Below are 26,262 nucleotides of genomic sequence, written 5' to 3'. Positions count from 1 at the left end.
TAACTCTCCCAAACTTGTAGGAATTACTACCCATGTGGCATATGCTGGTCTATTCTAGTAGCTCTGTTTTGTCCAGAAAAAATATGGCACAGAATCTTACTATACTCAAGAGTTGGGGAAATTGTTCCAGCAAAAAAACAGTCCTGTTTTCTCTATACATGGCTCTAATGAGCCAGAGTACATTAAGCTGTATATATTAAGGGAGCTAAAGATTTAATCATTTTACATTTAAAAGTTTGAGAAAGACTTTAAAAAATCATTGCCTGAATTGTATTGTTACGTCCACTAGAGTTAGAAAATAATTTATTTTGTCACATTGTTATCATGCATGCATTGCACTATTGTAGGACTACCTGCACCCCCAAACCCCTGTCCTCCACCTGATAACACACACTTCCAATCCTGTACAGCCTGCCACAATGTTTGTGATTATCTATTGGTATTATTCCTTGGGACCTTTGGGAGGTATGTGTATTAATATTTCCAGTAATCTAAATTGCATGATGTAGAGGAATTACAGATTGGGAGCTAAAGTCAGCAGAAATCATTTAATTTGATTAACTTATTGGGTTGTCAGAAAAGTCATCATGTATTTTTTCTATGTTTTTCGTCGCAAAAGTGCATCATGGCATTTCTGACAACCCAATGGATCTATCCTTTATCACTTAACAGATAGGGATTTGGAAATAATGAGACAAAGACCCTGCAGGCGTGAGAGTGGAAAATCAGCCTTAAGACTTTGAGCATCTTATGTGAAAAGGATGGGTATTGTAAAGGGACATAAATGAGAAAATGAAAGAGTAGAAGCAGACAGAGAAATTCCATTTTGCTTTATCATCTTCAGTAAGACTTAAATGCATTTTAATTTGCATAAATACCACATGATTTCGAGAACAAGGAACCAGAGAAGGCTGTCTCAACTGGAGTAGATATTTAGAAAAGATTCTGCGGAATAGCCTGAGAAATATTAGATGGCATGTCCCCTTCCTAAGAGGGAAGTACCATATGCCTGTAAATGCAGGCCTGGCAGAACCACACAAACACGATCAGGCTGTGCTCCACGCCATAGGAAAGAATGGCTCCAGAAACCTGGAAGGCTGAGTAAAAGATGCTCCTTGCCAAAAACGATTAAACCCTTCCAAGAATGGGGTAGGCCCAGAGGTTGGCCTTGCAGTGTAGGCGATAAAGAATGGAGTGATGCCATTCAAGTGGGGAGAAAACTCTCAGGCAGCCTGACTTTGATAAATGATTTTAACTGTGATTCCAAAACAACAGAATGCATTAAGTGGGGCTGACAGCATCTAGGGACAAGCAACACCGCACTTGCATTCATCAACCCAGCCTCAGTCCCGCTGAAGACGTGCTTCATAAGATCGTGTGCAGCATCAGAGAAAGCAGCCTGATACTGTGAAAAGGACACTCACTCTTAGAAGTCAGGAGCCACAGAAAGGACCTGCAAACATTACTGAGCACCTGCCATTTGACAGACACTCTGCTAAGCCCTTTACCAGCACTATTGATTCACTCCTCCCAGCACCCTCTGTGATAGGCAAGGATGTGTTGGACCAGCTTGTACCAATATGTGTTTGTTTGCATCTCTTCCCAGGTCCATGTTCAGTAACGTGATATGGGTAGCTTGCAATTAGCCATGATGGGTCTATTTACTTAAGGGCAACCAGCAAATGCAACAATTCAGTATTTTTTCTTCCTCCAGGGAGCTGGTTGTTAATTATTTACGAGCATACTATTGGTAATAAGTACCAATATTACTCCCTTCTTATGAATAAGGACACCAGCGCTGAGAATTTATGAAACTTCCAAAGCCATATGGCTGGATAGTGCTGGAGCCTAAACTCAATCTCAAAATCTATTTGGCTCCAAACCCATGCGTGTAACCCATATGTGCTGAGAAGATCCCTGATGACTTGGAATCCATCTCTAAATTTCTTTGAACTCCAGCCACCTACTCAGTAAACTGATGGTTTAAATGGCAAGGTTAGTGGTTTTATCCAGCTTCTCTAGTCTATCTGTGTGGTGATCACTCAAATGAATTCACACCCATCATTTAAGACCTTTCAAGAAGGAGAGAGTCTCAGTATTGCTGGCCCCAGTTAAAATTTCCCCAGTATACTTGGGCCGGTCGAGTGGCACGTTGGTTAAGAGTTGGCTTGGGACACTCNGATTCCACATTCTGTTTTGTTTTGTGCTGGCTTTTGTTTGTTTTTTGAATGTATGAGCAAATGCAGTCCTTGGCTTTCACATATGTTCTCTATTTTTATAGTTTCTACAAACTCTAGGGGCCAAAGTGATAATGGTCAAGAATTAAGTAAGCAGAAACAGGACAAGGCTGCCCTCTTTCACCATTTCTATTCAACATAGTTCTGGAAGTTCTAGGCACAGCAATCAGAAAAGAAAATGAAATAAAAGGCATCCAAATTTGAAAGGAGGTGAAATTTTCATTATATGCAGATGACATGATACTATATATAGAGCACCCCAAAGACTCCACCAAAAAACTGTTAGAACTGATAAATGAATTTAGTAAAGTACCAGGATACAAAATTAATATTCAGAAATCAGTTCCACTTGTATACACCAATAATAAACTATCAGAGGAAAAAAAATCAAGAAATCAATCCCATTTACAATTGCTTCAAAAAGAATAAAGTACCTAGGAATAAATTTAATCAAAAAGCAAAAGACCTGTACTCAGAAAATTATAAGACACTGAAGAGAAAAATCAAAGAAGATATAAATAAATGGAAATACATACCATGTTCATGGATAGGAAGAATTAATATAGTTAAAATGTCAATACTACCTAAGGCAATATACAGATTCAAAGCAATTCCTATCAAACTACCAATGACATTTTTCTCTGAAATAGAACACATAATCCTATAATTTACATGGAACCATAAAAGACCGCGAATAGCCATGGCAATCTTGAGAAATAAGAACAAAGTGGGAAGTATCGTAGTACCCAACATCAAATCATACTACAAAACAGTATGGTACTGGCATATAAACAGACACATAGATCAATGGAACAGAATAGAGAGCCCAGAAATAAATCCATCAATATAAGGTCATCTAATCTATGACAATGGAAACAAAAATTTACATTGGAGTAAAGATAGTCTATTTAATAAATGGTGCTGGGAAAACTGGACTGACACATGCAAAAAAATGAAACTGGACCACCTCCTTATGCCATATAGAAGAACAAATTCAAAATGGATTAAAGACTTGAATGTAAGACCTAAAACCATAAAACTCCTAGAAGAAAACATAGGGAGTTAATATGCAGACATTACCCTGAGTAATATTTTTACTGAGATATCCCCTCAGGCAAGGGAAATAAAGGAAAAAATAAACATATGGGATTACATCAAACTTAAAAGCTTTTTCACAGCAAAGGAAACCATCAATAGAACAAAAAGGCAGCCTATTGAATGGGAGAAGATATTTGCTAACGATATATCTGATAAGGGGTTAATATCCAAAATTTATAAAACAATCATTCAACTCAATACCAAAAAAGCAAACAACCCAATTAAAAAATGAACGGAGGATGTGAACAGACATTTCTCTACAGAATACATACAGATGACCAACAGGCATATAAAAAAATGTTCAACCTCATTAATCATTAGAGAAATGCAAATAAAAACCTCAATGAGATACCACCTCACTCCGGTCAGAATGGCTATCATCAATAAATCAACAAACAACAAGAGCTGGAGAGGCTGTGGAGAAAAGGGAACCCTGGTGCACTGTTGGTGGTACTGCAGATTGGTGCAGCCATTATGGAAATCAGTATGGAGGTATCTCAAAAAACTGGAAATGGAACTCCCGTATGACCCAGCAATTCCACTCTTAGGTATCTATCCAGAGAAACCCAAGACACTAATTTGAAAAAATATATGCACTCCTATGTTTACTGCAGCACTATTCACAATAGCCAAGACTTGGAAACAACCGAAATGCCCATCGGTAGACAACTGGATTTAGAAGCTATGGTACATTTATACAATGGAGTATTATTCAGCTATAAAGAAGAATGAAATCTTACCATTTGCAATAATATAGATGGACCTAGAGAACATTCTATTAAGTGAAATAAGTCAGTCGGAGAAAGACAAATACCATATGATCTCACTTATATGTGGAATCTAAAGAACTGAATGAAGGAGCAAAGTAAACAGAAATAGTCTCAGAGATATAGAGGAACAACTGATGGTTGCTAATTGGGAGGGGGTGGGGATGAGCGAGAAGGAGAAGGGATTAGACAGCATAAATAGGTAACTAAAATATTGCCACAGGGATATGAAAGACAGTTCAAGGAATATAATTAATAATGTTGTANGCTGTGAGTCGCCGGCGATGGCGTAGGCTGCAGCCCCTGCTGCAGTGGGTTGCCATGGGCTACCGTGTGTAGCCAGCAGCCAGCGTGAGCGGCCAGTAGCTGCTGTGAGCGGCCGTCCAGAAGCCGGTGACTGATGTGCCTCGCCCTGGTAGAGCGCAATGATGGTGCCAACTTGTGCCAGTGAAGCAACACCCTCCACAACTAGACTGAAGAACAAACCGACAGCAACTTCCCCCAATTCCCCAGCGCTGTTCCCATCCCTCCAATTCCCCAATTTAAAAAAAAATCTAAAAAAAAAAAGTCTGTGAAACAAAAGGTTGAAAGAAAAAAAACTAGTGATGCCTAACCACTAAGTCATTTTTTAGATAAAATGTTCTAAGGCTGCATACATATCATTCCCCTACCTAAAGGAATCAGATTTTGCACTCAAAGGCTTTAACCTTGCTGTAATGGAAATCTTAATGGAAGTGAAGGAAAGCAGCTGTTCCCTGGAACAACCACCATCTTTGTGGAATGCTTGATCTTTTTTGTTTCTTCTACCATCTTGTGATCTTAGAAGGTTTCTCTAGTTAAGGGGGTCTCTCCACTGAGGACTTCACTTTGTGTGACAACAGCCCAACAAATACCCCAGTACTTCTGAGTCATAAACAAGAAGAAAATACAGATATAAACATTTAGAGACACCATCAATCATGTGCAATCATTCATATCTGCTAATGTTCACTCTCTTTCCTTAACACATTTGCATATGATAAAATCAAATGTCATTGTTCTTCCCTTCAGGGCTTGGGAGCTTAACTCCAAGCCCAAGCAGCTGAGAGGAGATCTTAATTCTTGGAAGCTTGATTTTTTTTACTGGTTCTTTGTCCTCTTCTCCTTCCATATTGCATGAATGCTCTCCTTCTCCGGGTCTAATCTGACTTTCTTTATTTCATCTCATTAGAACACCATAAGTCCCCTGTTTTCTCAGAATACACCTTCACTCACCAGAGCACCCACAAAAAAGTTAATTCAAGTATCTTTACTTTTACGAACACGATTAACAGTCCTTTGATGTTTTTCTGATTACACAAGTAATGAGTGTTCTTCATAGAAATTTTCAAAACTATAGAGAAGCCAAAGAAAAGTTTTTTAATTATCTGTATCCTTATTATTGCAAATGTTTTTCACTGTTAATATTCTTCTATATTTTACATTGATTCTACATTTGTTTTTTCTAACTCAGCATGCCTTTAGGTCAAAGATTTAGATCTGTCGTTCTCAATCAGGAGTGATTTTGCTTAGAAACTACATTTTTTACATTTCCCTCCCTTAGTTAGTTCCTCCCTCCCTCTTTCCCCCTGTCTTTTACACACACACACACACACACACACACACACACACACACACACACATTTTTATGCCCAAATGTTTTGAATGGATCTGTCCACATTTTATTGTGGACTTGGTTATTTATTCTTGACATTCTTTGAAGGGTTTGGTCTTCAAGATAAATTATCAAAATGTGATGGCATCCCAGAGAGGAAGGGAGTATAACAGAATAAAATGCTGGGTCTCTGACTCTATCTTAATTCTACCCTACATTTTGCCCATGGCCTTCAGGCAAATAGCTCCTGCTATAGATACATTATTAGAGGAATTCTGCTTGAGGCTAGAGCTTCTGGCATTCAGATCAGCAGGGGTCAATGAACCACCGAACAAAGAGCTTTAGAGATTCCCCCTGCTGCTCCTTGGGTCTCTGCTGGCACCTAGGTATAACACACCTCTTGCCCTGCCCATTCTCCCTTCCCTTGACCAAAAAGTAGCCTGAATTCTGGGCTCTCTTAAGATGAATTTGTGGAAGCTTTAAGGCCCCTCATCTTCGCCAGCTGGCACCTTCTCAGTCAATAAACATTTCCTTACTCCAAACTCTGACATTTTGAGTTTTAGCCTTTTGAAGTATCGGGCACATGAACCTTGACTCTTTAACAAGAAGAGTTTCTTTGTGAAGACTAAGGGGACTGGAGATGCTGCAGAATTGCTGTGGGCACCTGGGACAACAGAGGAGGACAAGAAGGCCCTGAGACTGTCTGCCAGCAAAGTCAAGGTCGGGACATGCAGCGTGAGCCAGAGGGCCATGACACAAATTACAGGCACCTCAATGTCAAAAGGACTTCCCTTCTCAAATGTCTGGAAGGGTCAGAATCAACACTACTCTGTGATATCTAAGAGCCTGTGCCATTATGGGACTTTCAGAGGCCTGTAGAATTTACTTTTGTACATTTTGCTTTCTGTTAATGAAGTATCCTGTGGATGAAAAAGGGGTGACATATGAAAACTGACAAGCTCAGGGGAGGCCGGCATGGTGGGTCCTACAAACTCAGAACCCAAAAGTAACCACATAAGATGGTCTGAACATAAAAATTCCTAACTAGGGGCCAGCCGAGTGGCTCAGTTGGTTAAGAGCTCTCTTAAGAGTGCGAGCTCTGAGCAACAGGGTCGCCGGTATGATTCCCGGCCTGAGCTGAGCTGTCGCTGAGCTGCTAACAGGTGACAGGATGGCTCAGCTAAAAAACAACAAAAAATTCGTAGCTAAAAGCAGGTCCTGGCCAGTACTCACATCCTTGGACTGTAGCTTCCTTGACAAAGGTCAATCTTTACCTTAAGTGATCCTGTCTGTTGTCTTTTTGCATCTAAGATAACATACCCTTGGAATGTCAGAGTATTCTTTTCTAGGCCCCACAGGCTACAACCACCACACCAGAGCAGAGACCACAGAACCCCTCATGGTTATCTTGTTCCCCACATACCATCTCCGTGTGCTATAAATGTTAACTATCCTGTACCCACCAATGTCAAAGTAGCATGTGTCTCTGTTTTACTTTTTATCCAATCCCAGAGATTTCCCCACTTTGCTTTCTCCCGCCTCCCTAATTTACCACCAGTGAATTTCATGTAACCCTCCTTACATCTCCTCCTTTGCTTCTAACGTATAAAATAAGCTGCAAAACTGCCACTCTCCGGAGCATTTTCTCAATCCATTGAGATTTTGTTCCCCAGCAATTGTCACCGGTTTGGCTCAGATAAACTCTTATAAGTCTATTTCTTACGCTGGATGTTCTCTCAGGGACACTTCTATCATCCTGAATATAAAGTGCTTCTAAGGAGTACTGGGTGCTGGATAGATCTGTCAGTTACACTGGGTTGGAGCTAAGAGAATTCCTCCTCGGTCCAGTTCCCTCATCACTGTTACAAACACCCTGGGTATCAAAGGGGTAAATCTTCACCAAGAATTAGGTCTCCAACAATAATGATATAATAAACATTATTTTTTAATAAATAAAATTATAAAAACAAAATTATATTTGTAGGATTTTATAGACTGCAAAGCATTTTCACATACTTTGTGTTACTTTCTCCTCACAATCTTGTCGAGAGCATAGGGCACTTGATTTTACATTAGAATTGACGTTACCTCTCTGCCACTTGCTATTTGACTTTAGGCAAGGCACTTAGCCTCTGCTTTCTCATCTGTAAAATTAGGATAAAATTAGGATAACCATGCCCTTTTTACCTGATTCTGGTGAGATTCAAATTAAGAAAATACATTAGAGAGAAATTGATTTGTCAACACTAAAGCATGTTACAAATACAAGCAATTATTTTGCACATAGGGAAACAGAAGCTTGAAAAGATTAGTAACACCTGCAACACAAGAGTGACCCTAATGTATTGTAGATGATAGACTTTGGTTGATAATGACACATCAATGTAGGTTCATCAACTGTAACAAATACACCACTCTGGTGGGGATGTTGATAATGGGGGAGGCTGTACTTGTGTGGGGGCAGGGGATATAGTGGAAATCTCTGTAACTTCCTCCTAATTTTGCTGTGAACCTAAAACTGCTCTAAGAAATGAAGTTCAAAAAAATCAGTGACTTTTTTATTTTAATATTGCATACACATCTAGTCAGTTCTAGACCCAGGTCTCTGACATTAGCATAATCTGCTATCACATTTAATATTCATTCCACTCATTCTTCTCAATACTTTAGGTGATCTCCAACCTTAGAAACTCCATAATTTACTTTCCGCTAAGATTTTAATACAATAGAATACATGCCACATACCATGATGGTCACAAAATCTGTAAATACTAAATAAATACTCTCCCTGCTTGAGTGATCACCTGAGAATTAATAATAGTATAGATCATATAGTTTTACCCATTTTATAAGGTATATACATACTGAGAGGAAGTGTTGAGTGGTGAATATGAAATAGAATTCTAAAATCAGACAAGCCCAAGTTTAAAACCAGGCTCTGTTATTTATCAGTTGTGTGACTTTGAGTAAGTTAACTAATACCTATGAACCTTTAGTTCTTCATCTGTAAAATGGGGATGATATGCCATAAAATTGTTGTGAGAATGGAAAACACATTGTAGAAAAAGAACTGAGCACTAGGCCTAGCATATTTATGTACTTAGTAAATTTCTCCAAAGAGGACACACAGATGGCCTATAGACACATGAAAAGAAGTTCAACATCACTAATCATCAGAAAAATGCAAATAAAAACCCCAGCGAGATATCACCTCACACCAGTTAGAACAGCTACCAGTTAGAATGTCAACAAGACAAATAATAACAAGTGTCGGAGAGGCTGTGGAGAAAAAGGAACCCTCATACACTGTTGGTGGGAATACAGATTGGTGCAGCTGAATGGAAGGCAGTGTGGAGGTTCCTCAAAAAATTAAGAATAGAATTACTATATGACCCAGCAATCCCTCTCCTGGGTATCTATCCCAAAATCTGAAAATATTTATTCATAAAGATATATGTGCTCCAATGTTCATTGCAGCTTTATTTACAGTGGCCAAGAAATGGAAACAACCAAAGTGTCCTTTGATGCATGATAGCATAGAGAAGATGTGGTACATACACTCAATGGAATATTACTCAGCCAGAAGAAAAGATGAAATAGTGCCATTTGTGGTAACATGGATGGAGCTTGAGATCATTATGCTAAGTGAAATAAGTCAGACAGAAAAAGTTGACAACCATATGATTTCACTGACATGTGGGATTTAAAACTGAAAGCAATGAAGCAATAAATGAAAGACAAACAAATAAAGAAACAAAAACTCATAGACACAGACAATAGTTTAGTGGTTACCAGAGGGTAAGGGGGAAGGTGTGTGGTAGATGAGAGTAAAGGGGATCAAATATATGGTGATGGAAGGAGAACTGACTCTGGGTGGCGAACACACAATGTGATATAGAGATGATGCATTACAGAATTGTACACATAAAACCTATGTAACTTTACTAACCATGGTCACCCCTAATAAACTTTAATTAAAAACAAAGAAAAAGTTGCTCTCTATTTCTATTATTTTATGTTAAATTTCTGACCCAATGTCTTCTTTTCTGTGTTTTGAGCTAATTTTATTTTAAGGCAGACAGTTTAGTATTATGAAGGAAACATCTATTCCATGTACTGAGACCAAATATTTGCTCAGAAGGCAAGGGGAGGAGTAAGAGTGAGAGGAGAGCCCCCACTTTGCATTGGGGGCTCGAAGAGATTTCTTTCTTTGCAAGAAATAAAAAATATTTAAAAACAAACAAACAAAAGTCATGAAGTCAATTTTCTATTACAAGATCCATAAGTGAATAAATGGAATTCTTTCTACCAGTCCTGTTAACTATAGGCAAAGAGTATGTCCGTTATAGCATGCCCAGATTAAAAACACACTAGCCCCTAAGACAGAAAAGATTTGTCCAAAAGTCAAGAGACAAATGAAAGTATTTAATATAGAAATAATTAATTCGGATCATTGAGTTGGCCAGATGATTTTGGGAAGGAAGATTAGGAATCTTATTTTTAATGACTCGGGGTGAAAAACAGAAACTAATAAAAATTACACCCCTAACTGACCTTAAGTAATTGAAACGACTTTCTGCGTGATTCCTTTTTGTCGCTTACTCCCAAGTGACTCCACCTCCAAGCTTTCAGGGCAAGGACAATTTTCTGTTTCAGTTCATCTGGAGAAAAAAAAAAGCTTTCTTGCTGTATTCTGTCTTGCCTGTCACGGTGTGGGGGGTCAGCAAACACCTGAAAAGACAAATGTGTTTTGGAAAAGTTGACATCCCAAGTTACCCAGCTGTAAGCTATTTTCTCTACCATTCTTCGCAAATCAAGAGAATAAAGTCAGCGAGTGGTTCAAAATAAGCTTTTCCAAATACTCGTTTTCTCATTACTGTCCCTGCTGGGGCATTCTAGTCCCCAGCAACCTGACCTTCTTGTTCAAAGCTTCCAATCAAGTCCCCAGCTAAGTGCTGTCTCTCTGGAATTGAGAACACTATGGAAATTTCAAAGATTGACATTTTTAAACACCTGTGTTAGAAGCTCCCAATGAGATAAGACAGAGAGATAATTGAGTGGGTTCATCAATATACTGCAAACCTTTAGCCTTCAGGAGATGGACATGCAATGATTCAAAAGGAATAGGCAGCTTAATTCTTTAGGTCAAGGTTCCGAGGGCCAACCCAGACATACTCCTCTTACTGTGATATGCTCAGATAGGTGAACGTTTTTCAGCCTCCTAAGATTTTACACTCCTCTGCCTTCATAACCAAGAGAGAGACAACCCTCAGTGTGGCTGAGATTTCTACTTTTCAAGGTAGGAAATCTTCAGTGACAGACTAAATATTTTTGGAGTTTCTCTCAAGTTTGTGTCATGAAAGTCCTGAAGTTTGTCTACCTCAGGGGAAAAAAAAGTAGTGCAGGCCTCCAGGAATCCAAATTGCATGATTATCAAAGGAGACTCCTGGCAGGAACAGTGATGAAAAATTCACACCAGACAAACACAAGTGTCAGACGCAATTCTCTCCTGGCCATGTGGATCATGGAGTGCCTCATTTTGCAGGTAAGGAGAGTAGGCTTCTACTGACACAGGATAAGAAACTGGGAAAACTGACCATGAAGCAGGAGCATTTCCTTCCTGGAGGGAATATGTATGTGCATGAGAGTAAGGAAAATAAATAATGAATATAAGCAAAACTCAACGAGCAAGATGGAGTCCAACTAAACAGCATGCAGTGACGTCACGTCTAGGCTTTGAGGCAGGACCCCCTCTCAACAGGTAAAATAAGCTCATTTAAGATGAACAAGGGGAGATATGGAAACAACCAAAGTGTCCACTGGAGGATGAATGTATAAAGTAAATGTGATATATATACATACATACAAAGGGTGCCAAAACAATGTATACACATTTTAAGAAAGGAAAAAAAAAATATATATATATATATATATATATATACTGATAATGCAAAAAAAAAATGTATACAAGTGGACACTGTGGTCAGCATTGCTCAAGCAGTAGTTTGCCATAATCAGAAGTGTCTGGATGCTAAAGGTAACCACTTTGAGCACCTCTTGCAATAGCAGAAGTCAAACGTGACCTGTATTCATCTGTTGTTATCTGTATATATTGAGTATTACCATTTTAATACAGTTTTCCCATCTTAAAATGTGTATACTTTTTTTATAGAAAGCAGTTTCCAATTGTACTACCAGGCTTGGTTCTCATTGAGCCTGGTCCTGAGGAGGCATCAATTTGCAGTAGTAGAATATTTACATCAATCTTTCTCTTAACCGCTTTTTTCCTCTGGAGCCCATCACCACTGCATTATTTGGTGGAATGCTTTTTTTCATTATTCACAATTCAGCTGAAGATTTCCAGGTGAGGTGACAACCAGAGAATCATTTATACAATGAAGATACACTGTCTACCTTTAAAAAGGGCTGAGAAGATGAATGTGATAACTAATGTGTGGCTTATAACTACAATGTCTAAAAATACTATGGACTCATTACACAGTTTTAATAATAACCATCATGATAATAATTATGAAGTATACGCATCTCTCTCTCTCTTAGCTGATAATTGAAATACCCAAGTGAATATAAAAAAACAAGAGTCCAACAGCAGCCATGAAAAAATAGGCAAAAATATAATTTAGTAGACAAATATTTCTGCTATTTGTGTTGCAAACAACTAACTCACAAAGTCCATTATGCAGAAAGCGGTCCAATGCCTCAGTTGGTCAATAGAAAAGGTATTTGCAAACTGTCATGAATGTTCACTTATTTAAAGGAAAACAAACTAATAACATATTACCCAGCAATCCTACTTCTGGGCATTTATTTGAAGAAAACAAAAACACTTACTAGAAAAGATACATGCCCTCCCATGTTCACTGAAGTAGTATTTACAGTAGCAAGAAAAGGAAGCAACCTGTGTCCATCGAAGAAAAAGTAGATTAAAAAAATGTAAGATAAATATACATATAGATATATGTATTTCAGCCATGAAAAGGAAGGAAATCTAGCCATTTGCAACAACATGGATGGACCTTAAGGGCATTATGCTAAGTGAAATAAGTCAGAAAGAAAAAGACAAGTGTATGATCTCACTTATATGTGGAATCTAAAAAAGCCAAAATCACAGAAACAATGACTAAGGATACAAAGAAAGGGGGGATGGGATGTTGGTCAAAGGGTACAAACTTTTAGTTATCAAAGGAAAATATTCTGGAGATCTATTGTACAGCATGGTGACTATAGTTAACAATACTGTATTGTACACTTGAAAGTTGCTAAGAGAGTAAATCTTTTTCTTTTTTTTTAAAGATTTTTATTGGGAATTGGGGGATGGGAACAGCGCTGGGGAATTGGGGGAAGGGGAATAAACAAGTTGCTTTCCTTTTTGTTCTTCAGTTTAGTTGTGGAGGACGTTGCTTCACTGGCCCAAGTTGGCACTATCATTGCGCTCTTCCCAGGTGAGGCAGATTGGTCGCTGGCTTCTGGACTGCTGCTCACGGTGGCTGCTGGCTGCTCACGCTGGCTGCTGGCTATACACGGTAGCCCATGGCAACCCACTACAGAAGGGGCTGCAGCCTGCGACTCACAGCAGCCCAGCTCCAGGTTGAGCTGTTGTTCAGCATCTTAGCTGTAGAGGGCAGTGTCACTGGCCCTCATATGTGGGATCCGAACCGGGCCCCTCTGGCGTCCCAAGCCAGCTCTTAACCAACACGCCACTGGGCCGGCCCAAGAGAGTAAATCTTAACTATTCTTATCACCCAAAAAAAAAAATAAGTTATTATCTTAAATGATTCAGGCGCTACCCAACCCTATTGCAATAATCACTTTGCAGTATATAAATGTATCAAATCATCATATTGTACATCTTAAACTTACATAATGTTTTATATCAATTATATCTCAAAAGCTGAAAAAATAATAAGTAAATGAATGAATGACTTGAGGTTCATAGAGACATGGGCAGCTGTAAAAACACCACCACTCTATCCAAGCTATAGGCATGAGAACGCTTATAAATATATTCACGTCCAACCCTCCATATACATTTTCATGCCATCTACCTGCCTGGAGTGTTTTCTCACAACTCTATTGATCCAAATCCACTCAGAAATAGTCACTTGTGGTTCCAACATCAAGGAACAAAAATACCTGAGAAGTAAAAAAAAAAAAAAAGAAAAAAGAAAGAAACCTCAAGAGCAGTGGCAAGCTCCCCCAGCACCCTATATGCATTTTTTTAATTAAACTTTCTAATTCAGTGGAGTGGAGGTGGGACCACAATACTTTCTGGAGTAGAGCAGTTATTGAAAAATGTTCTCTTGCTAAGCTGCCTCTTTCCTGGTCCTTTTGATGGAGGACAGACTTTACTTGGGGCTTGTTTTTGTCTGAACCTGTTGATATTTTTGGGTTATCAGTTTCTTCAGCTCCAAGTTTGGAATATATGAGGCAGAAATAGAACCCAGGCAACTTATCATCGTATCATTCCTTGCGTCATGAGATCCATCACCTGTCTGCCTTTGTGTGTACACCATTCTGAGTCTTCTTACGTTTGTTTTTCATTTAATGTCCAGGAATTTTAGTTGTACTTAGCAGGAAGAGTAGGGAATAGTGCTACTCCATCTTCCCGGAAGCAAAAGTCTCCCCTGTGTGTATTTTATCGAATCCTTTATTATTGCAATCACTCTAAATTGTGATGGTTTACTTATCTATATGTCCCACAACAGGAACTTATTGACATAATACTGCTGTGAGACAAACCACCTCAAAACTCAATGATCAAAAACTATATGCCTTTATTTGCTCATGAGTTTATGAGTTGGTTGTTTAGAACAGACAGTTTTTCTGAGCTCAGCGGGGCTCATTCCATGCCTGATAGATGACCTGATAGGTGTCTTCTGGGATTATTAGCTCTGTTCCACATGTTTTTCACATCTCTCTAGTAGGCTACACCTGATATATCTTCACAGTGGAAGGAAAAAGTGGAAGCAAAAATGAAAGCAAAAAGGGTAGACATTCTTTTTCAAGCCTCAGGTGCCTCACATCTGCTAAAAGGCCATGACCAAAATCACATGGCCAAACTCAAAATCACAGTGCACAGGAATAGACTATCTTTTCAGTAAAAGGAACTGAAAACCTCATGGCAAAGCTTATATAGATAGGTTATAAAACTGGGGCCATTCATACAGTCTACCACTCTCCCACCAAAGGTCAAGCTCCTTAAGAACAGAAAGATATTCTGTCTTATTCATCCTTATATCCCCAACACCCAACACTAAAAGACTCAGAATAAGTGCTCAGTAAACGTTAGTATGAATGAATGAATGACTAACAGCACTTAAGTTTCCTTCCACCCAGTTGCAGATGGGAAGGCAGACTTCCTGGGTCTCTAGAATTTGTTTGTCTGTAAGTTTGGGTCTTTGGTGTGCAGAGGGATGCTACTAATATGCCTTCTATCAGAGCCTTTTCCACTTAAGATCCTCACAAATTTTTTCCAGAATCATAATTCTCTACTGCAGCCTTCTTTGTCTTGAATCCAATTCACTCGCTGAAAGATCTTGTCTGTACCAACAGTGAGCATTAGAGCTGACCAGAAATTTCAAAGCAGGCAACATTCTTCCCAACCTAACAAGACCTACCTTATTTTATATTAACCGGGTTGCCTGCCTAGATTGGAATGTAGCCTTGCTGCACTCACTGACTTGTCTATTTCGGATTGCAGATGGGCCTCAGCTCCTGACTCAGCTGTTTCTCCAGGCATCTGACACTTTCTCCTCCCAATCTGGTCTTTTCCACATTGCTCACAGCATGCAGAGCATTACTGTCTTATAATGACTCTCACACCTCTGATGGAATCCTCTTTTCAAAGTTCAGCATAAATACATATACTTAGGCAATGCCTAGAGATGTCTATGAATCTTTAATTAGAATGATGCAATCTACATAAGCCAATTTTCATCAAGTAAACTTATACAGTCAATCCTACAATCACAGCACTCATTTCTTTTAAGGTTGTGCAGACTGAAATACAATTTCTTTTAAGACGACTGTAGACATTCCCCATGATTGATGTGTAATACCTTTAGAAGGGAAAGTATAGCCTTATTATGATGCTGCCCTACATGTTGGAAGTCAATGCCAGCTTGCGCGCCTACAAAATAGCTCTCAATGCCTATGACAAAATAATTTAGAATCACACTTGAAGCCTCTAACTCCCTATCCAAATATAATGGTATGTGGTGAAAGGTACATAGCAGATTGTGTCAGAGGCAAATTGAAAAGGTTACATTTTGGTTAAAAAAAAAAAAAACACCTCGATCGCTGCAAAGAGAAGTGGTCTTGTGTTTCAATTTCAAGAAATGCCTAGAATAAATTTTTTAAAAATCACTCCATTGGAGAGGAAAATATGATGGGTTTCATAATGTGCAAGAAAAGTTATGTTTTCTGCCTTTGCTCCTATAAAGGGAATACAATAAATATTATAAAATTATGAGGACATGGAAAGATGTTTCCTTTTTCCGCTTTTATGTCTCTAATTTTAACTTTGTAGCCCACGCTCCACCTGTTTTATATAATGAAAGTGATTTTTTTTTAAATTGAATCAAGGGCAAAACTTAAAGTGGTTACAAGGATCCAGTTGGGGAATTCATAATTATTGCATATTAAAAAACATCAATTATGCAACAATGACCAGCAGTGATTTTCATTCATTGTCTTATGAATACATATTTAATGAATAGCTATCATAAATAATGCATTCTGGATATAGTGAAGTAATAAAAGCATAAGTCAGGGTATGAGGAGTTAGAGCTACTAGAAAAGATAAAACCATGAAGCTAGATAGATGATGGATAGATAGATAGATAGATGATAGATAGAGTAAATAGATACAGAAAGAAAAAGAGACAGGGAGAGAACATACAACACAAGGAGAAAGAGAAGAACATTGAAATGATGGAAAGTAAGTGCTATGGGGGTCAAGGAAGAAATTTCCTATGGACACCAGTGAGAAATTGTGGTTTAGGATCCAGAAGAAGGAAGAAGAAAGAGTTTAGACAAGAGGTGATGAGAAGTTCTCTTTTAGAGGGGCTAGATGAAGTTAGAAGGAGCAGAAAAATTAGAAACGTTTACAGAGCAGGAAAGTATGCAAATACCTAGAGAAAAAAAAGTAGTTCCATTTGGTAGGCGCACAGAGACTATGCAGTAAATGCAAGAAACATGATTAGCAGTGGAATTCAAGGTACATCCCAGAGATGGGAAATTATGTATAAAACCAGCCTGAGAAGCAAATCTTACATTAAACAGGTATTTTATTTTTCCTGCCTATTAAATATTTAGTGCCACTAATTCTAAACTTTCTACATATACCAACTAGGATTATGAAAACAATCACCAAACAAACACCAGGACATTTTTGAAAATAAGAATGTATTCTGCTATATCCCCAACAATTTCTTGTGTATAATTCCAAAAAACAGCACAAGGTTTTCCTCTGGATATTTAGATGATATATTGAAATAATTTTCCAATCTCACCAAGAAACACACATACCAGCCAGGGTAAATAACAAAGGCTAAATAGAAAAATAAGCCTATTTGCAGAAGAGAGAGAGAGAGAGGAGAGAGAGAGAGAGAGAGAGAGAGAGAGAGAGAGAGAGAGGAATATTGATCTGGAAGCCAGGGATCTATCTGAAAAAATTTTTGGTTGATGCAGTATTTCACCGTTTTGAAAATTGGAAGAAATAATACTGTAGCATACAAAGCTGTGCAGATACACTTTTATTGCAGCTTCATTTGTTTTACCACCAAAGCCAGAGCAGAGACCATAAACCTTTCTATATGACCCTGATCTCTGGGAGGGTGTGCAAATGGAACTATAAAAAAGGCACTGAAAGCTGATACTTGGCAGTCAGTCAAGATCGCTCCATTTCTGAAATTAAGTGGCCTGGCTTCTCCAAGAATGGGAGATGAGGGGACAATCGAAAAGCTGCTGCATTATTCCTGCAACGATAAGCCAGATGGTTTTAGCCGTCAAATGCTCCACACATGAGTAAGTCACTGCTCGAACGAATTACTTTGGGATCTGCAAAATAGAACCTGAGCTGTCCACGCCTCTGGGATACATTCCACTACACATCAATCTGAGAGTAAAATACTTAACAGCTTGTTCAACGTTTTACCTACAGAAAAGCCATGCTGGCAAAGGCCCTAAATAGCGTCTTCAGAAAAAGTGTAATAAATTCCTTAGCATGCACAGGGAATCCAAAATTCCAAATCATGTGTGAAAAATCTTTCCAGTCAGGGAGATGGGGACCCATAGACCAATCACAGGTGGCTATAAAATTAATTTCTCCTAATAAAGTGAAAACTATGAAAGTAACACAGCTTTAATAAAGTACAGATCCTAGAGCCAAAGTAGATTTGGTGAAGATATGAAACCCAAGCAGTTCTGAGCATCTCATGAAAGGATTCTAATCATTACCACAGCCATACTTTCTGTCCCTGGGCCTCATGCATTGTTGCCATAGCTGCCAGTGTAGGATCTCCTGAGCCGCCAATGCCCCCATGGTCCCTTAAAGAAAAGAAATCAATAGCCTTTTCTGTGTCGTAGTTGAAAAATGGCCAGGAGCCAAGAGATACAGCTTTTAGCTTATGTAGCAGTCTGTACTAGTCAGGGTTCTCCAGAGAAAAAGAACCAATAGGATATATGACTACAAAAGAGGAGCTTTATTACGGAAATCAGCTCCCGTGATTACAAAGGCTGAGATATGCCACAATATGCTGTCTGCACGCTAGACGGCCAGGAAATTTAGTGGTATAATTCAGTCCACGTCTGAAGGCCTGAGAACCAGGGGACCTGACGGTATAACTCACAGTCCGAGGCTGAAGGCCTGAGAAGCAGGATGTCTGATCTCCAAGGGCAGAAGAAAATGGATGTCCCAGCTCAAACAGAGCCTGAGAATTCACCCTTCATCCACATTTTTGTTTTATTCTGGCCCTTAACAGATTGGATGATGCCCCTCTGCATTGGTGAGGGCGGTCTATTTTATTCAGTCTACTGAGCAATTCTTGAAACATCATCACAGACACACAAGAAATAATGTTGTACTAGCTCTCTGGGCATCCCTTAGCTCAGTCAAGTTGACACAAATAATTACCCATCACTGCATTCCATTCTTAAAATAAACACAAATACACAGGGCCATTTTCCCTAAGAAGCAATCTCGACACCCAGGTCCAAATGCTGTGCTCAGAAACCAGCTTTCTCTTCATTCCCCCTGAGAATACACTGCTCTCTTCCAACTGAAGGGGCAAGTCCTGTTTCCTGTTTCTTCAGAGTTTTCTACAGGACTACACTGCTTCCTTGATGCTTCCAAAAGAATTATCTACTATCTACCATGGCCGCCACCACCACCACTTCCAGTGGAGACTTGGTCATGTTTCTCTCCTCTCTCAGGCAAGGGATAGCAAGTTCTCACTATAAGACCAACTCCAGGCATCTCTGTCTCAGAGCCAGCGTCAAGAAGAAGATATGAAAGAAGCTTCTTGAATCTTTTATCCAAGGCTTGCCTTATATCTGGCCCCATTTTTAGGATGATTGCTTGTTCATTCAAAGGAAAACGTATTACCTGTAATGGTAGCGCCCTCATGGCTTTACAAATCAATCACAAAATCATAAGATTTGGGAACATGTTTCTAGGTGGGAATTATTGGCTTATTATATCTATTGATGATCAATTATTTATACTTCAATAACTACATTTTAGTTAGACTTTTCCCTGAAGCATGTGAGCTGGTTTCCATAGCATCCGTTAATTTAACAAAAGCCCCTCCAGTGTCTATTATAAACCAGGCCTTCTCTGAAATGCTGAAGAACAGGGTTAGAGAACTATATGAGAAGTATCTCTGCCCTTAAAGTACACTCACTTCGGCAGGGAAGATAAGACCTGTGCATGGAAAGGCCTATGAAATTAAGCAAGTACAGTGTGGTGGGAAGTCAAGGAAAATGAATACAGCTAACCTTTCAAAGTAAGAAGATCAATCCCTGAGGGCCTCCTTCTAAGTCCTCTAAAGTTACTAGAATCCAGGAAGTCCTTACATCTCAGTTTTGGTGTTTCATAGGTTAGAAAATAAACAAAAACCCTGATTTTCTTTTTCTCCTTGAAAGCCAAGCAGGGATAGAGAATGGGAGGAGGTGTAGGAGGGAAGCTCTGAAACCCCTTCATAAAAATGTCCAAGGACAGCTCTCTGTGAACCGGTTGATGCCTCTTCTTTAACCAAATTTGACTTTAATATACAGAGGGAACGCAGGTTGATTATACAGTAGGGTTTATGGAAATGGCAGGCTGAAAATTCTCTTTTTACTTGCTGTTAGAGCAAATTCCATCTGATCATTACTGAAGGAAAACAAACAGAGAATTCCTTCAGGATGTTTGAAAGGTCTTTCTTTCCCCATATCTCCAGGTCTTTCTTTCATCCTGTGTTTTTCTCCTCTATTTTTTAAATTAACAGTAAATAAACATACTTTGAAAGTGGTAGGAAACCTTTACAAAATCCTTCCACTTCAAATGTTTGAACATCATTCACTTCACTTGTTTGACCTTATTACATCAAATCACAGGATAAACATAAGAACTAAAAAGCACCAAAATTGTAAGGATGATTTTTCCCATCTCCTCATTGGAGCCATCATACTAGAAAGGATCCTTATTGATTTGACCTTTCTATGCATGCAACTAAGAGTGCTTGGGAATTGTTTGATACAATAGAGCGCTGGACTACTGCTACTGCCTGTGTTTCGCTTTAATTGCTGCTAATACAATATCATGGCTCCTCAAGTAGAATAGAAGCATCTCAAAGCTGAATAACTGGCATTTATTTTGTGTTCTTCTCAATATGTGGAACAACACTGGGCAAAATTATGGTAAACTTCACTAAACATATTTAATTGATTTATTGGTTAAAATGTGTACTAAAAAGTTGTGGGGGTTTTTTTCATCAAAATAACATTTTGGAAGTTTACTAATATTATCATTTTAAAGGCATTTTACTTTAATAAACGTGATTTTTCTTAGCTTACCACATCATGTGCCTACATATCTTTTCGTCCCATTATCATTTTTCGCCCTCTACTTATTGTCTATTACTAAATAGTTAATTATTTGTGAACTCACACAACTTCATTTTGGGGAAAAAAAAAATACTCAGAGTCTATTTGTTTCTGTCGAAATTTTAGGCTTTAAGAATTTAGTCTTTTAGAATACTGGCTTAGTCTATTTGGGCTACTATTTAAAAATATCATAGACTAGGTAGCTTATAAACAACAGAAATTTATTTCTCACAGTTCTAGAGGCTGGGAAGTCCAAGATCAAGTCATCAGCGATCTGTTGTCTGGTAGGGACCTGCTTCCTGGTTCACAGATGGTCATGTCCTTGCTGTGGCCTCATGTGGTGGAAGGGTCAAGGGATCGCTCTGGGGTTTTTTTTGTTTTTGTTTTTGTTTTAGCTGAGCCATCCTGCCACCTGTTAGCAGCTCAAAGGCAGCTCAGCTCAGGCTGGGAATCGAAACAGCTACCCTGTTGCTCAGAGCTCGCACTAGTGAGCAAGCTCTTAACCAACTGAGCCACTCAGCTGGCCCCCTGGGGTCTTTTTTATAAGGGCACTAATACCATTCATGAGGACTCTTCTCATTACCTAATCACCTTCCAAAGACCCCCACCTCTAATATCATGACCTTTGGGATTAGGATTTCAACATGTGGATTTTGGAAGGACACAAACATTGAGTTCATTTGAAATATGAATAACCACTCTCATTCCTAATTTATTCATTAGCCTCTTATATAGTATTTTCCTAAAGAGCATTCTACAAAGATGACAAAATTAATATGAGATTAAGCCTCACTGATAAACTATGAGCTTTGGGGTCATCACTTGAATTCTCTGAGTCCATCAAAACATCCCTCTTTCTTTCTAACTTTCTAGCAGCATGAAGAAAAGGGAAAATAATATACAAAAAAAACCCCAAAAAAACAGAAGCTTCACAAACCTGACAATTGTAAACTCATATCTCAGTATATTGCTATTAGCACCTACAGGTCCCAACCAGAGAATACAAAGGCAGCCAGCAGTGTGGTAGAAATATCAGGGGGGGAAAAAGAAAGAAAGAAATACCAGGAAACAGAAAAAGGCTTCATTTAAACTAGCTACCCAGAGTTCCAAGGAAACAGAAAAGTTATCAAAAGTTAAGAGAAATGACTATTGCTTTTCCTACCTGGAAACCATCAGACAGAAATGCCTGTTATACTGGAAGTAACTTAAAGAATTGACAGTTAATGAAGATGTAGAGATGCCATTAGGAAGTGAAGAAAGCCCATAGAAATTCCCTTAGGTAAACCTCTCTCTCTTGTTGAAAACTTCAAGAGTAGGCTGAGCACGAGGCATATGAACCTAGGATTCCTCAGATTCACCTGGGTCCTTTTTGACACATTTATGGCAAACAAAAATGAATCTATCTTCCAAAGAACACTGAAGCACTGACTTCAGATATTTAATTGTCTGTTGATGTGCAGCTAAACAACTTTGTCTAATTTGAAAAACACAAAGAAATAGTCATATTGGGTAACCCGGTATAAGCCAGAATTCCAGAAAATTAAATATTCTACATGGCCCTAATTTTGATAGTTACTGACATGTTGAATTACTGTACTTCAATTTGCCCATTCAAAAATTGAGGATCATATTGGTACTCTCACCTCTATGCAAAGAGGCAACTTGTTGCATTGAAGACTCATTAGACTGGAGATTTGATGCATTTTGACTTCAAGAAAAACGATGCCCTATGTAACAAAAGGAGTCTTGAATACTCAGCAGAACATTTCTGCTTAGGTCTGTTACCAAATTCTAAAGATTCTAAGCCCAATAAAATAAGACGTTAAAAGGAATATGCATCCAAAAAAGGCCCTTCTGAGTAAAGTTATGTCTATTCATCTCCACGACTTTAAGAACAACCTGTCAAATACAAATTAACTCCTCAAGGAAACTTACCAAAAAATCTTTGTTCCCAAAAGCTACAATACCTTAATTTTACCTTGGTCTCCAGTTGCCAAAACCATAAATCACAGAATATCTTTATCAAAGATAGTGCCAAATTACAAGTCTCTCCTCTGACTGTCATCTGGAAGATGTCTCCTATTCAGGCTCATATGGAAAGAGGAGAATATTTAATGACAGCCTGAACAATAAAAAGTCAAGGGAAATTATTTCTGAAAATTCCTGAGTTGATAGCTTCGATCCTAGCTGTGCTCTTTATTGGGAAAAGGTAATGGCAGAACCATCAGCACCATTGAACTTGGGGGCAGCTAATCTGCTGAGGAATTCAGCAGGAACTAATATGATGAAGACTCAAGGCCAACACCTACAAAACATGGATTCAAGATGAGTGTTTTCAGCAAGAAGGAGTTTGAATTTGAGCCTGTCACCTTGCATTCTAGGTAGATGATCCCAGGAGTGTTTCTTTGAACATAGCCTTGAGATACCATAAAAAACAAACAAACAAACAAACAAACACCACAATCACACTGTTGGAAAGGCTTCAGAGCTCAATTCCAACCCACTTATGCTTGGATCTCTTCTAAAACACCCTGAAAAAATAATGGTCTTGGAGCTTATGCCTGAAAGCCTCCATGTCTCCTCACCCCATCAAAAATCTTAAAAACTGTTTGCTTTGTTTGTTGTGATCACGAAGAAGCTTTGTCGGAAGGGGGATTCTAGAAAGTACATGGATTTTGGTGTTAAGGAAAGTTGGGTTTGATTCCTCACTTGGCTCCTAACCTTATCCCCAGCCCTAACCACAAAATATAAGGCTATGACCATTTTACATCTTATAAGTGGGTGGAGCATTTAGGAAAACACCATTTCTCCCATCTGCTATCTTATCGCAGAGTGCTCCGAGCGTCTTAAGATGGCAGAACCATAGATGGAAGGAAACCGGGTCCTTGAATGACTGACCTGAAGGGATGGCAGCTGATCAGGACGAACTTCATTGAACTGCTATGTGCTAAGCCCCTGAAATCACAGTTTACATTATAGCATGCTACTTTACCCCAGTTAACAAATTAAATAATGAATGAAAGTCCCTCTTAAATCTATACACATGATTGGGATAAATTAATTTTGCATTAGACTACTGTCTATATTAACTTGTTTTATGAAAGCTAGAGATCCACATAGAATTTCATCACAGCAATTAATTAGATCACTTTCAGTTGATGCTTAATATTTGGTTTTATAAATCTAAAGTAACTGTTCTTGTTGCATCTCCACTTGAATAAATAAGATCTGAAATTCAATTATAGTGAGTCAAATGAGATAATGGCTATAAAAGTATTTTCTAAAAAAAATTTCATCCAAGTGTCACCTAAAAATTAACTTTTCATAGGAGCACAGATGAATTCGAGAAATTCTAAATTTCTTTTTCATCTTAATTTGTTTATTGAACTTGTAAATTTCAGATTCTTCCCCAACAGGCAGTAGATTCAAGATTATTGGAGATCTTATATCAGCTTTCCAGTTAGGGAAACTGCATTCCTAAGTTAGGGCAACTGCATTGTTGTAAGAAGCTTCATCTTTGTATTATTCAATTTTTAAAACATAGGAGGATTCAATTAAACATCATCAGTGCTATTAACCTTTGGAAATTATGAGGTTTTGAATGCAGTATGTCATAAGTCATCTAAGATGATTGAGGACCCTAAAGGCCAAATCAGGCTAATCAAGAATATTTCCACTTTGGTAATTGAACCACTGGCTTCATTCCACATGCCTAGACTGGCCTCTCAAAAGTGAGTAGTTATCCTCCAGCCCTCAGCTTCAGTATTATGATCTGCCAACAAAAAAGATCAAAAGAGCAAAAGAACTGCTCTACTGGAGATGTGACATTCAATAGGCCATTTATAAACACTTAGGTTTCTACATTTCACTTAACAAATATGTATTAAACACATATTATATATCACATTCTGGGAAGTGACCGTGGGGTGAGGGTAGGGAGTTTACATTTATTTGCTTGTAGGAAATTCAATCCTCAGCCTTAATTTTGTAAGACAAGCTTTCTATTTTTTGTGGAACACAGCCTACACTATTCATGCCTTAAATCTACACCAGAAGATTTGCAAAGACCCTATAAAAAAGCTCATGCACTCAGACTGGGTCCACTGGTAATTATTTTGACAGGAGTTAGACCGACATTTACTTTAGTGCTCAATGGAAAAGGGGGAAAAAAAAAAGTGTGGTGAGAAAAAAAAAATACTGCTAACAAAAATACAGGGAAAAAAGCTTACCTTACTTTTTTCAAATGAAAAAATGTAAGGACTTTATTAATATCCACATATAGAATACAATTGATGGACTAGTACAGATCATCAGTATTGTGGCTTTCAGGCAGGACTGGAAGAATTTCCATCTGACAACCTGTTAGCTCACTTGCTGCTGCTGTCGATACTTAAAATGACTTAACACTGCACATTAGTAAAGTCTAACCTTCTATATATCTAGGCCAAATTAGGTGTTCACTAATCATCCTCTACTAGAATTAAACAATATTTGTTAAACATCTGCTGTGTAACACTGTGCTCATCATTGAGATAAAATACAATAGGTGTGGTTCTTGCCCTGAAAAACCCTGAATTAAATAGAGAAAAGAAAAAGTGACACAAAAAGTAATTAACAGCAACAGGCAATAAATGACACTCAAATGATACAACCAAGTCTACTAGAGTCCAGAGAAGGCAAAGATCACTTCCAGTTTCAGTTTTCTCAAGACTTTTCTCAGGGAGGTGAAATTTCAGCTGAACCTCAAAGACAGATGGGATCTCAATAGGCAGTGAGAAGAAGAAAGTCTATGTTAGGGCAACAGACTATGTCCATAGGAAGACAAGAAAGCCCAAAGCAGTTTAAGAGCTGTTGAGTGGTCCATCTGATTTATGAGATTCATGAGTAGGAGAATGGGAAAGAAAAATAGAAAAGTAACATAGAGGACTCTAAATTCTGAGATAATCTGGAAAGATCAGAAGCTTTGATGACAGGCAGACTTGAGTCTAGTTTGAAGTCCTACAACATCAAGCTACACGACATGACTTTGGGCAATTACTTAATCCCTCAAAGCCCCACTTCTACATTTATAAAATGGGGATTATAGACCTATATCACTGACTGGTCTGTGAATCACTGACTGTAAAGGTGAAATAAAGTAATATATATACGAGTAAAACCCTTAATAGAGTGATGCATCCACATGTTAGTATCTTTTTCCTATAATACTTCCATTAGGTATTTATCTTTACAAGTAATGAATATATGCTTTTTGATCAAAATTATAATCTAGTATTACTAGCTAAAAGAAATAGTAAGGGCCAACCAGTCAGGTTCTTTTGGCAATGGGGATTTTAAAAAGATAAGTTCTGTATTAATGAAAACAATTTATTCATCTCAGAGCACATTTTAGCCAACTTCTCACCTCTCTCTCTCTCTC

The 26,262-nt window shown here is 38.4% G+C and overlaps 1 long non-coding RNA gene across 1 annotated transcript in view; it reads right to left on the bottom strand.

Annotated features, from left to right (window-relative positions):
* LOC109391734 (uncharacterized) overlaps positions 1-26,262 on the bottom strand; it is a 191,931-nt gene that overhangs the window by 42,830 nt on the left and 122,839 nt on the right. The window contains exon 3 of the long non-coding RNA XR_002125907.1: positions 10,290-10,466. This is a non-coding gene — a long non-coding RNA (uncharacterized LOC109391734). The remainder of the gene's footprint in view (positions 1-10,289; positions 10,467-26,262) is intronic.

Source organism: Hipposideros armiger, unplaced genomic scaffold (genome assembly GCF_001890085.2).
Source record: "Hipposideros armiger isolate ML-2016 unplaced genomic scaffold, ASM189008v1 scaffold_301, whole genome shotgun sequence".
Taxonomy (NCBI): domain Eukaryota; kingdom Metazoa; phylum Chordata; class Mammalia; order Chiroptera; family Hipposideridae; genus Hipposideros; species Hipposideros armiger.
This window is presented reverse-complemented; position numbering and strand designations above follow the sequence as displayed.